A 17,201-nucleotide genomic window follows, 5' to 3' on the forward strand; every position below is an offset into this window, starting at 1 on the left:
ATGTTCCTTGCCTTTTTTTGTGATACATAAGGTAAGGTTCAACAGCTTCAGAACTTTTTCTGTGATACAAATACTGCTTCAGTTTAAGAACATGTCTTAGTTTTGAATTCTCTTAGTGAAAACCTACTTCAGAGCATCAACACAAGTTGGGATACACAGCCAGACAGACGCACATGAACATAAATGAATTCAGATCCAAAAAACTCATACAAAATTCGTTTTGCAGGAATTCGTTTACTCCCTATGTACACTCTATCAGTATAACAAACTTCCAACTAAACAAAGAAAGAAACTACGGGTGTTGGTAGCAAGAAACAATGCAACCAGCTGAAAACTTCTTATGTTTCAGTCAATCATCACAACCAATATGATTTGCTTGGAGATTCAGAGCACAACCATGATACTGAGGATATCAGAGTGGTGGAGACATTGACTGCAATAAAGATGACTAAAAGAGAACTTTTCTGCCTCCTTAGATCTATCAAACGAAAAAGTGTACAAAATGGGTTGTCTTTGAGTGGAATGCATTTTCTCAAGGTAAAACAATCCAAGGTAAACCAGATATAAAGTTGTATTCCTTTATGCTGATCTTGACCATCAAAACTACTCGTCGAAAACAATTATAATGACCTGGTGTTTATAGTGATTCCATCAGGGCTCATGCATAAGCTACTCATAGTGTACAAGCTGATTTCTCTTGCTAACCCCATTCTCTTTAAAAGGCAACCGAAACAAACAAGACAAGAAACACAATTATGTTCCTGAGCTTTCTTAGTTTTCCCATGAGCACAAGAAATGAGACGCTACTAAATCAAACAAGAATTAGCAATTGTCATAATGAACATGAAGCAATAGACAAGTCCGGGTGGTGGTGGAGCTCACGGGGGCGGTGGTGTGGACGGGGCGACGAGGTGGGGCGACGAGGTCCGGGTGGTGGTGGTGCGACGAGGTCCGGGAGGCGACGAGGTCCGGGTGGTGGTGGTGCTCCGAGGAGACGAGGAGAGCAGCGCCGAGGAGACGAGGACGACGGGGCGGCGGCGTCGGGAGAGGAGAGGGCGGCGTCGCGGCGTCGGGGCGGAGACGAGGACGACGGGGCGGCGTCGAGGCGGCGGGGTAGCGGCGTCGGGAGAGGAGAGAGGAAGGGGATCGAGGGCGAGGGCGAGGGAGAGAGAGGGGATAGGTTTGGGCCGGGGATAGGAGAGGGGAAGGGGATCGAGGGCAAGGGCACAATACTAATGGCGCACCACCCCTCGGTGCGCCATAAGTACATCCATACTAATGGCGCACCTCACCCTGGTGCGCCATTAGTATTTTTATTTGATTTCTGCTCGAGCCAACAGGTTATCTTCCACCTGACCTGATCCACACCAAGTTCCCTCTACTAGCTCGACTGGTCAGCAGCCAGTTCTCACACCAGGAGGTCCTGGGTTCGATTCCCAGGCTCCACAATTTTTTTTATGCATTTAAAATGCTGTTTGATATTTATTGTGTTTAAATATGTTCAAACTTGTTTAAATCATAACAGTAATATTTTTTTATAAGACAGTAATAATTTTTTTAAAAATATCATCAGACAGTAATGCCGGTGGAGCGGGGGAGGGTGCGCGGGGTGCGGGGGGCCGGTGGACCGGGGGGTGCTCGGCGGCGAGGGGGACCGGATCTGGTGAGGTGGGATAGCGATCGAGATGGAGGGGGATCGAGATCGAGTGTCCATGAAATTTAAAAATATTCATGATAGTTCAAAAAGTGCCCATGAAATACAATCGAGAAATGAAGGCTACGATTTAAATACAATCGATCTTAGCTAGCTATCTGTTCACAATCTTCTTGCCCTTCTTTTTCGCAAATGGAGTTCTTCTGTGGAACGGACGTCCTTTAGGTAGGGTGGTCCTGCTTCTTCTTGTGGTGTATGCTGCTACTTCATCATCGTCGTCATGTTCGATTCTCGGGTCGCCGTACTTGTCGAAGTCTTGCTCATTGGCTACTCCATCCATTCCGATGATCTTCCTTTTGCCTCTCCTCACGACAACACGACTGGGCTTTGACGGGTCGGTAATGAAGAAGCATTGGTCCACTTGGGAAGCCAGTACCCATGGCTCATTTTTCGCGGTGACGTTTGCGCCTGTGGTCTTGGATTTGGCTTCGGGTATAACCATGGTGGTGAAATACCGGTCTTCTTTTAGGATGCTCTTGGCCCATCTGACACGGAACATCGGGACCTTCTCTCCAGCGTAGCTCAGCTCCCAGATCTCCTCGATCCTTCCGTAGTATCTGTCCTTGTCATTACCGGTGTAGGATTCCATCGTTACCCCGGAGTTCGGATAACCATCGCTCTTCATGTCCTTGGCCTCGGTGTAGAATGTGTAGCCATTGATATCGTACGCCTCATAGGTCATCAGGTTGTGCTCGGCGCCCTGTGACAAGGCGAATATGAGTTGTTCTTCCGCGGAAGTATCCTCATGTAAAGGGTACGACAGAAGCTTCTGCTTGAACCAACGCGTGAAAAATGAGTTGTGCTCTTTGAGTATATCTCCGTCCGTCCTCTATTGGCCTCGGTCATTGTACGTCTTCTTAATAAAGGTTTTGTGCTCTACCACCCAAGGATCGACCACGTCTATGTGTTGTAGCGCGACTAGGTTTGCTCTTTCAAAGTCGGCGAGTCGACCCTCGAAGTCGACATGCATTTCGCGGTGACCCTCACAGTGACCCCATCCAGCGAGCCTGCCGAGGTGCCTGTTGACGGGCAGACCAACGGGGTTCTCGATGCCTAGATAATTCGTGCAGTAGGAGATGCACTCTTTGGTCAGAAAGCCCCTGGCTATGCTTCCCTCTGGACGTGACATGTTACGAACGTATCCTTTGATGACACCATTCATCCTTTCGAACGGCATCATGCTGTGCAGGAACGTCGGCCGGAGTTGGATGATATCGTCCACGATATGGACCAGCAGATGCACCATAACGTCGAAGAATGCGGGCGGGAAGTACATCTCAAGCTCGCATAGTATCACCACGATCTCTTCCTGTAGCCTTCTGAGTTGCCTCACGCCAACAGACTTCCAAGAGATGACGTCGAAAAAGTTGCATAGGCCAAATAGCGTTTCACGGACGTGCACGTCCATGATCCCACGGATTGCAACTGGAAGTATCTGCGTCATCAGCACGTGACAGTCGTGAGACTTCATCCCGCTGAACTTCAGCTTCGCTAGGTCTAGGTATCTGCTTATCTTCCCCGCGTAACCGTAAGGAAGTTTTACTCCTACGAGGCAGGTGAAAAACTGCTTGATCTCCTCCTGACTTAGAGTGAAGCACGCGGGAGGGTAGTCATTTCCTGTCTTCTTGGCCTTTTTGCCTTTGCGACGACTTTCCGTGTCCTGCTTCGCCTCATCATCATCATCATCGAATATATCCTTGCGTTTTTTCTCCACGGGTCATCATCGCGAAGCCACCTTCGATGTCCCATGAACACGGTTTTCGAAGACCCAGGATCTCTATCTAGCTGGCGATACGTTGTGTCATCCATGCACCTGACGCATCCAGAAAATCCGTGGACCACCTGCCCCGCGACATATCCGTAACCGAGATAGTCGTGCACCGTCGTGAGCAGCGCGACTCTCATAGGGAAATATTCTTTCTCTGCGGCGTCCCACGTATTGGCTGGCGTTTTCCACAACGTGTCAAGCTCCTCTTTCAGCAGCCCCAGATACAGATTGATGTCGTTCCCTGGTTGTTTCGGTCCTTCAACTAGCATACTCATGTGAATGTACTTCCTCTTCATGCACAACCAGGGGGGAAGGTTGTACATCCACACAAACACAGGCCAGGTGCTATGTGTGCTTCTCTGGCTGCCAAACGGATTGACTCCATCGGTGCTCGCGCCTAGCACGATGTTCCTTGGATCGTTCCCAAATTCTAGGTCTTCGAAGTTCAACGCTTGCCACTGGCTCGCATCCTTAGGGTGACTCAGCATCTTGTCTTTTTTATCTATCTCCGGATCATTTGCGTCATCTTCTCGCTTCTTCTCCTCCCTATCCGCGTGCCAACGCAGGAGCTTTGCTACCTTAGGGTCCGCGAAATACCGCTGCAGACGAGGAGTGATCGGAAAGTACCACACCACTTTTCGAGGAGCTTTCTTCCTCTTCTTGTATCGAGTGACGCCGCACACCGGACATATGGTAGACTCCGCGTGCTCGTCCCGATAAATGATGCAATTGTTCATGCACACATGGTATTTCACGTGCGGTAAATCCAGAGGACACATGATTTTCTTCGCCTCCTCCAAACTGGTCGGGCACTTGTTCCCCTTGGGAAGACGTTCGTGCCAGAATGACATGTTCTCGTCGAAGCATGCGTCGGTCATTTTGTGTTTTACCTTCATCTCCAGAGCCATGAGCGTTACTTTCAGGCGGGTATCCTCGGGCCTGCATCCTTCATACAATGGAGTAACCACGTCTAACTCAAGTTGATCCATCTTGGCTTTCTCTCGGGCGGCAGCTCTTGCGTTATCCGTCTGCTTGAGAAGCAGCTCTTGAATATGAGGGTCCTGCACCCAGCCCATCGATGGTCCAGCGTCGTCTGCTCCGCCGGCATCATCATCTTCATGATCATGCCCGTCGTCTGCTCCGGCATCTTCCTCATCATCATGTCCTGCATCTTCTACATGATGACTGTGTACAGCATCACCGTCGTGATCATCTCCTGGGGATTCTTCGTCTTCTTGCCCGCCCGAGCCACGGTGGTTGTCTTGCTGCCCTTCCTCATTTCTTGCCCGGCCCCCATGGACGACTTCGTAGTCATCTTCATCACCTTGCCACCGATAGCCATCCATGAAACCACGCAAGAGCAGGTGGTCCCGCACCTGCCCGGATTCCGGGTCCGCAATAAGGCTCTTCAGCTTGCATCTTCGACACGGACATCTTATCTCCGTCTCGTTCTTTTGAAGCATCTCGGCCTTCGCGGACCTCAAAAACCTATTCACGATGCCTTCGGTCATCATGCGGACCATGGTCGCCTGCGGGGTAGAGCAAAACGATATTTTAGAACCAAGAAAAAATTTGGCATGACTTTCCCTAAAAATAGGACCAAAAAGAATGCTTAATGCCAAAATTCTCGCCGAAACGGAAATGAATCAACATTCCGGCAAAATATTGGCAACTATCGCATTTCAAATACCGGTACACCTCCAAACACAAACACATATGCAACACCACAAACATATGCAACACCACGAACATACATAGATCTAGCTAGGCCATAAAAAGTGCATGTGCACATTGTTGTAGGGAGAACAACATAAATATAGCTTCCCCCCTTACTTACCTATCAAAACAAGGTAATTTAACCACTTAAATTGAATGAATCTATGGTGGAAATGAGGTGAAAAAGAGGAGGCACCCGAGACAAGGAGGAGGTGGAGAGAATGAAGTGGGGAGAAAGTGAGTGTGGGTAGGAGAGGCTGTCCAAAATATCTTGTTGCTGCCACTTACTAATGGCGCACCAACTCTAAATGCGCCATTAGTAATCCAGGTTACTAATGGTGCACCTTCTGGTGGTGCGCCATTAGTAGTTTTGCAAAAAAAATACTAATGGCGCACTGTTCCACAGTGCGCCATTACTAGTTTAAACTAGTAATGGCGCACGGTGGAAAAGTGCGCCATTAGTAGTTTTGCAAAAAAGGGAATAAAAAATATAATAGAAAAAACAACATTAGTGGCGCACTTTCCAGCAGGTGCGCCATTACTAGTTACAACTAGTAATGGCGCACTGTGTCTGGATGCGCCATTAGTATGTTTGGACAGGCGCACTAGTTAAAAAAAATTGATACTAATGGCGTATCAGAAGGTGGTGCGCCATTAGTATATACTAATGGCGCACCGCTTGTTTGGTGCGCCATTAGTGTCAATCCCATCTATAGCCCTTTTTCTAGTTGTGACACCAAGGAAGGCACCTGATGAAAGGGTCTTCCCGACCCGGTTCGAAAGGGTCTTCCTGAATTTGCGGGCGTCTCGCTGAAGAAACGCCACATTTGGCGTCCCCGGAGTCTTGAAGAGGAAGATGGCGCGGAGGTTCGTCAGCTCACGAGCAAGATAAAAGAGCTCACTTAGTCTGAAGACAGTAATCGAGGTTATGGCGATCTCCATAGCGCGAGGGGTTCAGCCGCTCCATTACAGAGGGCTTCCAATGTGGCACTACAATGGGGAGGACGACGCCTCTCGCTGCGGCCAGAAAGGTCCGGATACCCCTGCCGCTTTGGCTAAGATATTAGCCGAACTGTTCAAAGGGGAGGAAAAGGAATTTCTTCGCATCAAACTCAGAGACGGGTACTCTATGTATAACCCTCCCAGTTGGGTAAGGCCTGACCCCTCTATTTTAACTCCTTCCATCTCCGAATTGCCTTTGATAAATTTCTAGTTTGTTTGCTTATGACAGCACTGGCGAAAGGTCACCGAGGGATTTTATAGTCCCGCCCCGCAGCCGGAGGACCACAACCGGGAACTCGACCCCGGGTTTAAAGAGGATCCGGATATATTTGTGGTGCTCGCGGAGGGGGTGTTTTACCAGACGAGCTATGATGGCACAGAAGTGGCCATCATCGCCGACTACCCTGGTCTTCTTCCTGCTTCACAGGTAAGTAATCAAGAGACACCTCCTCTGAAAGGGTTCTCGTACTCTGCCTCACCCACCGCATTGTCGCACGTTCTATAGGGGAGGCGTTTGACGGTACCGAGGAAATCGGTTCCTGCGCTGGGTAGGCCTTCGAAGAGGAGGGCCGGTGAAGGCACCGCCGGACCCTCATCGAGGAGGTACGGATAAATATATTTTTTCAGTGGCTGTGTCCAACTGTGACCTATGCGCCTGTTTGATTACAGGAAAAAGGTTCGCCGAACTGTGTCCGGGAGTCCGGCCGGCCGCGCTCCCAACAACCAAGATTTAGATCCCGTCGGGCAGACGGGAGCCGATGTAGGAACAAAGCCGGACTGCCATTGGGCCGAGGGTTCGGACAATATGTTTGTTACCAACTCAGAAGTAGAGAGCGCCATGAACCATCGGCGCCGCAGAGCTGTTTTACGAGACCCGAAGTTCTCGGACGAGGCTTTTAATGCCTTCAGCTCGGGCGACGCATACATCCGAGCTGCTCGAGACGGGCTTAGAAAAGCCACGAGGCAATATCTCACAGATGTGCAGGTAAGTTTTTTTTGTCAGAAAAGGATAGCCATATACCCGTAGCCCCCAAGACTGAAAGCAGTTGGCACAACTGATTTAAGGATTGTTGAACAACCAGGTCCTTGCAGAGAAGAATAGTCTGCTAGCCCAAGAGCTGGAGCAGTGTCAGGCGCAGCTAAAAGCTGCTACCGCTGAACTGGGAGACTTGAAGAAGTGTTCCACTGGTAACGTTCCCCTCCATCGAGGAACAATAAATGTATACCAACTATGCTAATACTGCCATTGATCGCATAATAGGGTCGCCTGATCAACTTGAGAAGAAGTTGAAGATCGCCCAAGAGGGAGAAAAAGAGGCAAAGAGGCAACACGCTGCAGGCGAGCATGTGCTGACCCGCGTCAGGGACGAGAAAAGCAAGCCACAGGATTCCAACACTAAGTTGGGTGAAGAGTTGAAAGATGTGCGGGCCCAGCTAGCCGACTCCATAAAGGAGAACAAGAAGCTGCGGGACGGCATGTTCAGTATGTTTCCGAACTTGTTGTTTTTTAGTAGTTCGGAGATAAATGGAACTGATATAGCTATGCTTGCAAGTATATTTACGGGCCGTCCTGAAGAGGAGGTGTCCGGATCAGCAAGTGATCTGCTGCAAAGATTGTCGCAAGTGCACGAGCATGCTCGGCTGGCCATGCGGAGTGTTGCCAAGGCCTTATGGCCATCCGCCTCCCCTCCGGGAATTATGGAGGAGCTTGTAGTGCTGTTCAAGGGGGCGCGGCGGCGTATCCGATTATGGAAGATATCGGCCTATCGAGAGGGTGCGCGAGAAGCCTGGGCCATGGTGAAGACGCGATATACCAAGCTGAATCCTAATCACATGGCCCGGGTTGGACCGTTGGGGCCAAATGGGGAAGAAATTCCCGTTAGTTTAGTATATGACCAAGTAGAGGTGGCCGCCAAATATTCCCAACAGGATTGTAAGTTAGACTGCATGTTATATGGTATAGAGGCAGAAGTGTTTGAGTCCAAGTGACTATGTACTTTCCTCACCATGTAGAATTCTAGCTGAATTGTATATCATTTGTCATGGCGGACCTTTTCGCTTCAACCTCCGAACCTGAAGGTGCGGAGTGTTTCCGAATACCGTCAAAACCGAATAGGCTGAGGTATGCGTGGAAAACTAAGCGTAGGGTCATAATTGCTTGAACAGACAAGTTGTATCTGGCTAGTTATCTTATATTACATTGACATTGTAAGAAACATCTTCCAAGGAGAATAGTTCCGTTAAGGGTTCCTTTCCCTAGGTGTGCATGCATTAGTAGACATGTCCGAATTGTGATGTGAAAATCATAGTATTTATAACTTTTGGGGGTTCACAATAGAGTGAGTGCAAAAAGTATTTCTCATCCACCGACCGAATATTCCCTTAAGAACGCTAGCTTTCGGCTTCACCGAGTCTGAGGTACACATCCGGATGACCCGACAGTAACAATCACAGAGGTGCCCCCTTTACCACCTAGCCGAACATTCGGGAACGTAGGGGTAAGCACAGGAGCCAGGCAACCCGGCTTGGCCAAAACTTAAGTCATATCGATGCATATAATGGTGCAGGAAAGACATACGGGAAAAAAGCGTGTGTGTAATGAGCTTGACGCTCGGAAGATAATATCAACAAGCTTCTGTTAAAGAAGCCCCCAGGCATAATGGGTGTACATATGTAAAAATGTGTGCGTCAGCAGTGTTCGGTCAAGCCGAATGAGAGCTTTAAAGCGAAAAAATGTGTAAAACAGAGAGAAAAAGTAATGGAAACTATAGGGGAGAAGGAGACTAACAAAGGGTTCGGCGCTAGGCATAGAACCTTCGGAGTCTGGTCGCGTTCCAGGGGTTTGGCTCTAGGCGATTGTCTGATGCGTCACGAAGACGGTACGCTTCGCCGGTAAGAACTTCATCAATTATGAAGGGACCCTCCCATTTGGGCTTGAGTTTTTCCTTTTTCTTCTCCGACGAGCGTAGAACGAGTTCGCCAACGTTGTAAGTCTTGGCCCGTACTTCTCTGCTTTGATATCTTCGAGCCTGCTGTTGATAAAATGCTGAACGAGCTTTGGCGACGTCGCGTTCTGCCTCCAGGGCGTCCAGGCTGTCCTGCCGATCCAACTCGGCCTCTTTATCTTCGTACATACGCACTCGAGGTGAGTCGTGTATAATATCGCAGGGCAATACAGCCTCTGCACCGTACACCATGAAGAAAGGTGTGTATCCGGTAGTACGGTTGGGCGTGGTCCGCAGCCCCCAGAGTACGGAGTCGAGCTCCTCGAGCCAGTGCTTGTCTGATTCTTTCAAAGACCACACTAGCCTGGGTTTGATGCCGCTCATAATAAGACCATTGGCTCGCTCGACTTGACCGTTTGTTTGCGGGTGGTAGACAGAGGCGTAATCAAATTTAATACCCAGATTAGCACACCAGGTTTTCACCTCATCGGTGTGAAATTGGAACCGTTATCAGTGATGATGCTGTGCGGGACACCATAACGGTGCACCACATCGGATATAAATGCAATCACTGGTCCGGACTCGGGCGTTTTAACTGGTCTAGCCTCTATCCACTTGGTGAATTTGTCCACCATGACCAGCAGATATTTTTTCTTATGGCTTCCCCCTTTAAGGGGTCCAACCATGTCCAAGCCCCAGACCGCAGTGGGCCATGTAATAGGGATTGTTTGTAGGGCGGTTGGGGCATATGGCTTTGGTTGGCGGAGAGTTCGCATCCAACGCAGCGCTGGACAAGGTCCTGTGCGTCTGCCCGGGCCGTAGGCCAATAAAATCATGTTCGGAAGGCCTTGCTGACAAGTGCCTGGCTACGGTGTGGTGCCCGCCGAGACCGGCGTGAATTTCTGCCAGGAGTTGCCGCCCCTCCTCCTCGGAGATACACCTTTGAAGGACTCCGGTAGTGCTTTTCTTGTAGAGCTCTCCTTCGTGAACTTTATAGGCCTTCGAACGCCGGACAATGCGGCAAGCCTCGTTCTGATCTTCTGGGAGCTCCTTCCTATTAAAGTAGGCCAAGAATGGTTCAGTCCACGGGGCAATTACTGCCATGATGAGGTGGGTCGATGGTGTTATTTCGGTGGCTGAGCCTCCGACGATATCGGCGTGTTCGTTGTCTATGTTTTTGTTCGGAACGGGACTGTCGCTGCTGTCTCTGCCTCGCCACACCATGGATGGCTTAAAGAGCCTTTCGAGGAAGATGTTAGGTGGGACGGGGTCGCGCTTAGCATCGATGTGAGCCAGGATGTCTGCCGCCTGATTACTTTCTCGGGTGACGTGATGAAATTCGAGCCCCTCGAACCGAGCCGACATATTTAAGACGGCATTGCGATAAGCTGCCATCTTTGGATCTTTGGCATCAAAGTCTCCATTAATTTGGGATATTGGGAGGTTTGAGTCCCCGCGCACCTCCAGGCATTGTATGCTCATTGATACGGCCATCCGGAGGCCATGTAGCAAGGCCTCGTATTCGGCTGCGTTGTTGGAGTCTGTGTATAATATTTGGAGTACGTACTAGATGATATCTCCTGTTGGGGACGTTAATACGACACCCGCCCCTAGCCCTACCAACATTTTGGAGCCGGCAAAATGCATAACCCAGTTGGAATACGCTCCGTACTCTTTAGGGAGTTCGGCCTCTGTCCATTCGGCGGCGAAGTCAGCCAGTACCTGGGATTTGATGGCGCGACGTGGTTTGTACATGATGTCGAGTGGCAGGAGCTCAATGGCCCATTTGGCAATCTGGCCTGTTGCATCCCAGTTGTTAATTATATCATTGAGGGGCACTTCGGAAGCCACCATGATCGAGCACTCCTAAAAGTAGTGTTGCAATTTTTGAGATGCCATGAAGACTGCATATGCTATCTTTTGATAGTGAGGGTACCGGGATTTGCATGGCGTGAGGACGGTGGATACGTAGTATACCGGCTCTTGGAGCGGAAATTTGTGTCCGTCCTGTTCTCGCTCGACGACGAGTACGGCGCTCACCACCTGGTCTGTTGCTGATATATATAGGAGCATTGTTTCGCCGACGTTTGGCGCGTCCAGGATTGGGTTGCTTGCCAAAAGGGTTTCTATTTCCTCCAGTCCGGTTGTCGCCGCATCTGTCCACTCGAAGTTATCGGTGCGCCGGAGGAGGCAATAAAGGGGCAGCGCCTTTTCCCCCAACCTGGAGATAAAGCGGCTTAAAGCTGCCACGCACCCGGCGAGTTTTTGGACCTGTTTGAGTTCGGTTGGCGTGGCCAACTGCGACAGATCTCGGATTTTGGCTGGATTTGCTTCAATTCCTCTGTTGGAAATGATGAAGCCCAGTAGTTTACCGGCGGGGACGCCGAAGACGCATTTTTCTGGGTTAAGCTTGATGTCGTATGCACGGAGGTTGTTGAATGTTAGACGCAAGTCATCTATTAGTGTTTCGACGTGTCTAGTTTTGATGACGACGTTGTCCACGTAGGCCTCCATTGTCTTGCCGATCTGTTTCTCGAGGAATGTTTGGATCATGCGCTGGTAGGTGGCGCCAGCGTTCTTGAGCCCGAAAGGCATGGTGTTGAAGCAAAACGGCCCGTATGCTGTAATGAATGCTGTTGCGGCTTGATCGGGCTCCTTGAGTTTGATTTGATGGTATCCGAAATATGCATCAAGGAAGCACAGCAAGTCGTGTCCTGTGGTAGCGTCAATGATTTGATCAATGCGAGGAAGGGGGAAGGTATCCTTAGGGCAAGCCTTGTTGAGGTCTTTGAAGTCGACGCATAGGCGCCAGGATTTATCCTTCTTTGGTACCATTACCAAGTTTGCGAGCCAGTCCGGATGTTTAATATCTTTGATGAATTCGGCCTCGATGAGTTTGGCTAGCTCCTCCCCCATAGCTTGTCGTTTGGGTTCGGAAAAACGCCGCAGTGTTTGTTTGACTGGCTTATATCCCTTTAGTATATTGAGGTTGTGTTCGGCCAACTCGCGCGGGATTCCTGGCATATCTGAGGGGTGCCAGGCGAATATATCCCAGTTTTCGTGCAAGAAGTCCCGCAGTGCGGCGTCGACTGTGGGGCTGGGTTGCGCTTCGATGGAGGCTGTCTTCTTCAGGTCTGTTGGATGGACCTGAAATCTGACCGTTTCTTCTGCTGGCTTGAAAGAAGTAGATTTGGGTCGTTTGTCTAGGATGACATCGTCTCTATCCATAGTGCAGCGTAGTGCGGTTAGTTCTTCAGCCGCAGGGCCTCGGATAATGCCTTGAGGGCCAAGGATGCTGTTTTGTTCTTGGCGCGGAGTGCTATATCCGGATCGCTGACGAGGGTGATTATTCCATTAGGCTCGGGTATTTTTAGCTTCATATATCCATAATGGGGTATGGCTTGAAAGCGCATGAAGGCCTCTCGCCCTAACAGGGCATGGTATCTGCTGTTGAAAGGGGTCACCTGGAAAGTTATTTCTTCGGACCTATAATTCTCCAGCGTGCCAAATACCACATCAAGTGTAATTTTTCCCACACACCACGCTTCCCGACTGGGAATGATGCCTCGAAAGGTTGTGCTGCTTTTCTTGATGCGGCTCCTGTCTATTTCCATCTTGTGGAGCATGTCCTCGTAAACGAGGTTTAGTCCGCTGCCGCCGTCCATGAGGACTTTTGTGAGTCGAAAACCGTCCACGATGGGACTGAGGACTAATGCAGCTGGCGCTCGGACTGTTCTGTGTTTAGGTTCGTCACTGGCGTTAAAGGTTATGGCCGTGTCATTCCAGGGGTCAATTGCGGCGACCTAGCAAACTTCAGCGAGATCGCGCAGTGCCCTTTTACGCTTATTGTTTGAAGCAAATGTCTCGAAGACTGTCAATACTCTAGTATCATCGTTTATTGGAGTTGTTCTGGGGTGTCCTTGATAAGGATGTCCTCGCCGCTCTTGGCTACCTGCCAGAGTATCCAACATATTCTAAGGCTGTGGGTCGCCACGGTATCCGACGTTGTGTGTATTTTGCATGGGCCATTGAGCCATCCCTCCAGAACGGTGCCGTGCAGCATAATGGGTTTATGTTTTTTGACTGTTCGGCTGGGCGCGCCGCGGGGGTGCGTCCTTTTCGCCCATAGGATGAGTTGGGTTGGGGCCGAAGGCTCCCAACGAGCTGCCTGAATTTTCCAGGCGCTTTCCATCGCGCTGTACTTTTGTACGATAGTTGTTAAGTCAGCGAACTTTAGTATGCGGAGGTGATTGATGGCATTTAGGATATCTTCGTCCGCGCAGTTGTTGCAGAATGCTGCTATCGCATCTTCGTCACGGCAATCTTTTACCTTATCTTTGACAAGGAGGAATCTGGCCCAGAAGTGGTGGACCGTTTCCTGAAGCTGTCGTTTGATGCTCATGAGAGCATCTATGTCCGGGTGGGTGGGTGGAACAAAATCCGAACCCTGACCCTATTTTGGATCCGGAGTTTGAAGATCTACCGGCCCTGGCAGTTCGGGCTCCAAGATATCGACTGATTTTTTAGGCTCATCGTCCAACTCCATGTTCGGGGCACGGAACATGCCTTTCTGCCGGAGAATAACCAGCCCTTCAAGATCAGAGATCCGAACATAGTTCGTCTTCAATATAGTAGAATAGTTGCTCCGCTCCTCAACAACCGCTATCTGGTGGGTGATCGGTGGAGTTTTAATTTCTCTCTGGTCAGGTTTAAGCCCAACCCGATCGTAGTCTGTAGCGACCCCCAAGGCGGCCATGTGATCCAGGAGTTCGTTCAACGACGATAACTCCATTGGATCCGTCCGGGCGGAGTATTCGGGATTAACATGGAGGCGATTTTCGATGACTTGAGAGGTCATCGTCGGCTTAAGGGCCGACCCGACGGTCATGACGAAGCCGCCCAGCCGGAGGGTTTGGCCTGGGGCCAGGGTTCCTTCGGAGATGATATTATCCTTGAGGACAAGGCGAGCCATCAACCCTCTTGGCGACGGCATAGCGGAACTCTCAATGAAAGCACCAATGTCAGTGTCAAAACCGGCGGATCTCGGGTAGGGGGTCCCGAACTGTGCGTCTAGGGTCGATGGTAACAGGAGACGCGGGACACGATGTTTACCCAGGTTCGGGCCCTCTCTATGGAGGTAATACCCTACTTCCTGCTTGATTGATCTTGATTAATATGAGTGTTACAAGAGTTGATCTACCACGAGATCGTAATGGCTAAACCCTAGAAGTCTAGCCTATGTGTATATGGTAATGAATGTTTGTCCTTTCCGGACTATCCCCTTCGGTTTATATAGACACCGAGGGGGTCTAGGGTTTACATGGAGTCGGTTACATAAGAAGGAATCTTCGGTCGCCAAGCTTGCCTTCCACGCCAAGTAGAGTCCAATCCGGACACGGTGCGGTCTTCGGCCTTCATGTCTTCACAGCCCATCAGTCTGGCCCATGGATAATAGGCCGGACGCCCGAGGACCCCTTACTCCAGGACTCCCTCAATCACATGTCAAGAAGCAAGAATGCTCAGTTTCAACAAACCATCTTTGGATCGGTGACACCAACATTTAGGTGATCCATCTTGTATCGTTGTTAGGAAGATCATTAGTAAAAATAAACTCCAATGGGGTAGCAATTTCAATAATGAGTTTGTACACCTGCCAGAAAGGCAAAATCACCAATTACTGTATCCAAAATCAGTGAGTGCACAAAAATTTCCTCTAGAACTCATTTTATCTGATGTGTGGGGTCCTACATTTGAAATCGTAGGCAGAAAAAAAATCTATGTTTGTTTCATTGACGATTTTATCAAATTCACATGGATCTACCTAAGCAAACATAAGTCTGAAGGTTTTAAAAAAATCATGAATTTGAGAACCTTATTGAACGACAGTTTGATCGAAAAAATCTTGCTCGTCAAACAGATTGGGGAGGGGCGTACGCAAAATTAAACTCTTTCTTCACAAAAATTGGGATCTCTCACCACGTCTCATATCCCCATGCACATCAACAAAATGGGTTGGCCGAAGGGAAGCACTGCCACATTGTTGAAGTTGGTATGTCTCTTCATGCCCAACCCTCTATGCCCTTGAAATTTTGGATGAGGCCTTCATTGCTGCAGCACACTTAATCAATAGAATGCCGAGCAAAGTTACCAACTTTGAAACTCCCCTTACAAGATTGTTTGTTTGTTTTTTAGCAAAACCAGATTGTTGGGTGAAAGACCAAACTACTCATCCCTTCATATTTCGTGTGCACCTGTTGGCCCAACTGCGCCCATAAAATGCTTACAAACTTCAATTCAGCTCCCAACAGTGTGCATTTATAGGTTACATTAATCTACACGATGGGTACACATGCTTGGACATTTCCACAGCATGAGTTTACATCTCTCGTGATATGGTGTTTGATGAATATATTTTCCCCTTCTCTACTCTACACATCTAAATGCAGGCGCTAGGCTACATGCTGAAATCCTCTTGTTACCTCTGGAGATTTTAAATCCAACTGATCAAGGGGGAAAATATGTTGATGATCATCTGATTAATAGTTCTGCTAATCATGCAGTGAGCAGCGGTGAAAAAATGCATCCGAAATCTATGATTTTATGCAACAAACGCATCCATGTCTGTTGGGAACAAGACACGGAGAGGATCCTCCTGCAGACGCCAATCCCTAAAGATCCGACATAGGATGAGATGCACCTACCATGCAAACAGATCCCCAGCAAGATCCGCAGACACCGCCTGCAGCCAGTTCAGCGGGCAGCCTACCCGCACATGAAACGCCGCGTCGACCGGCCGTAGGGTTGGGCGGGACAGAGGTTGGCGCGTCCTCACGCAACAACTGGCGGGAGCCGGATGGGTGCGGCTCGCCCGCTGTACCGAGGAATGATGGCATGCGGGCCCCTTGCCATGTGTCTCCTGCACATGCGTCGGTTCAGCCGGGGCCACTGGATAGTCGTCGTACGAGGAGATTTGCTGGATCGCTGGATCACTCAGTCGTTGTGTAGGATGAGAAGGATCCTCTGCGGCAACTACTTCTATATGTCCTAGTACGCGTTCACAATGAGGTATTTTCAAACCTGCAATTCCCAAAGACAAACGGTTAGGTATGAAAAATCAAACATGGCATCTAGTATAAACTAAACAAGAGAGGAATATTATAGATTACAATTGGGTGTATAAAACTAAAAGAAAACCTAATGGTAATATAGATAGATACAAAGCTAGGATAGTTTCTAATGGCTTTAGGCAGCAATATGGTTTTGATTAAGAGGACACTTTCAGTCCTGTTGTTAAAGCTGCCACTATCAGCCTTGTTCCGTCCATTGTTGTCTCCAAAGATTGGAGCCTTCACCAGTTGGATGTGCAGAATGTGTTTTTGCATGAAGTTCTCGATGAAGAGGTCTATATGCAACAGCCAACTGGTTTTTTGGACGGATCTAAACCACACCCTTTGTGCAAGTTGAATAAAGCTGTGTATGGTCTAAAACAGGCATGCGGACCTTGGTATTCAAGGTTGAGTACGAATCTACAACAACTTGGATTTTGACCCTCAAAAGGAGAAACCTCCTTGTTCTTCTTCAAGAAACAGAAGGCGACCATTTTTACGCTCATTTATGTAGGTGACATAATTGTTGCTAGTTCCTCGCAAGAAGCTACCTCAGCTTTTCTTAAAAACTTGAAAAGTGAATTTGCACTTAGGGACTTGGAAGAGTTACATTACTTTCTAGGAACCAAAGTGAAAATAACACATGATTGTATTTTGTTAACCCAAGAGAATTATGCTACTGGTATACTCAAGCATGCAGGGACCAAGGATTGTAAACATTCCAGTACACCCTTGTCTACCACTGAAAACCTATCACTGCACGAAGGAGCATTGTTAAGTCCACAAGAAGGGACTATGTATAAGTGTAGTTGGTGCACTTCAGTATCTAACATTGATAATGCCTGATGTATCTTTCTTGTTAATATCTTGCACTCTCATACTTTTTGCATTGGACAGCTGTAGAAAGGATATTGAGATATATTCAAGGCAGTGCTTCAATTGGGCTAAAG

Source organism: Triticum aestivum, chromosome 5D, assembly GCF_018294505.1.
Source record: "Triticum aestivum cultivar Chinese Spring chromosome 5D, IWGSC CS RefSeq v2.1, whole genome shotgun sequence".
NCBI lineage: Eukaryota > Viridiplantae > Streptophyta > Magnoliopsida > Poales > Poaceae > Triticum > Triticum aestivum.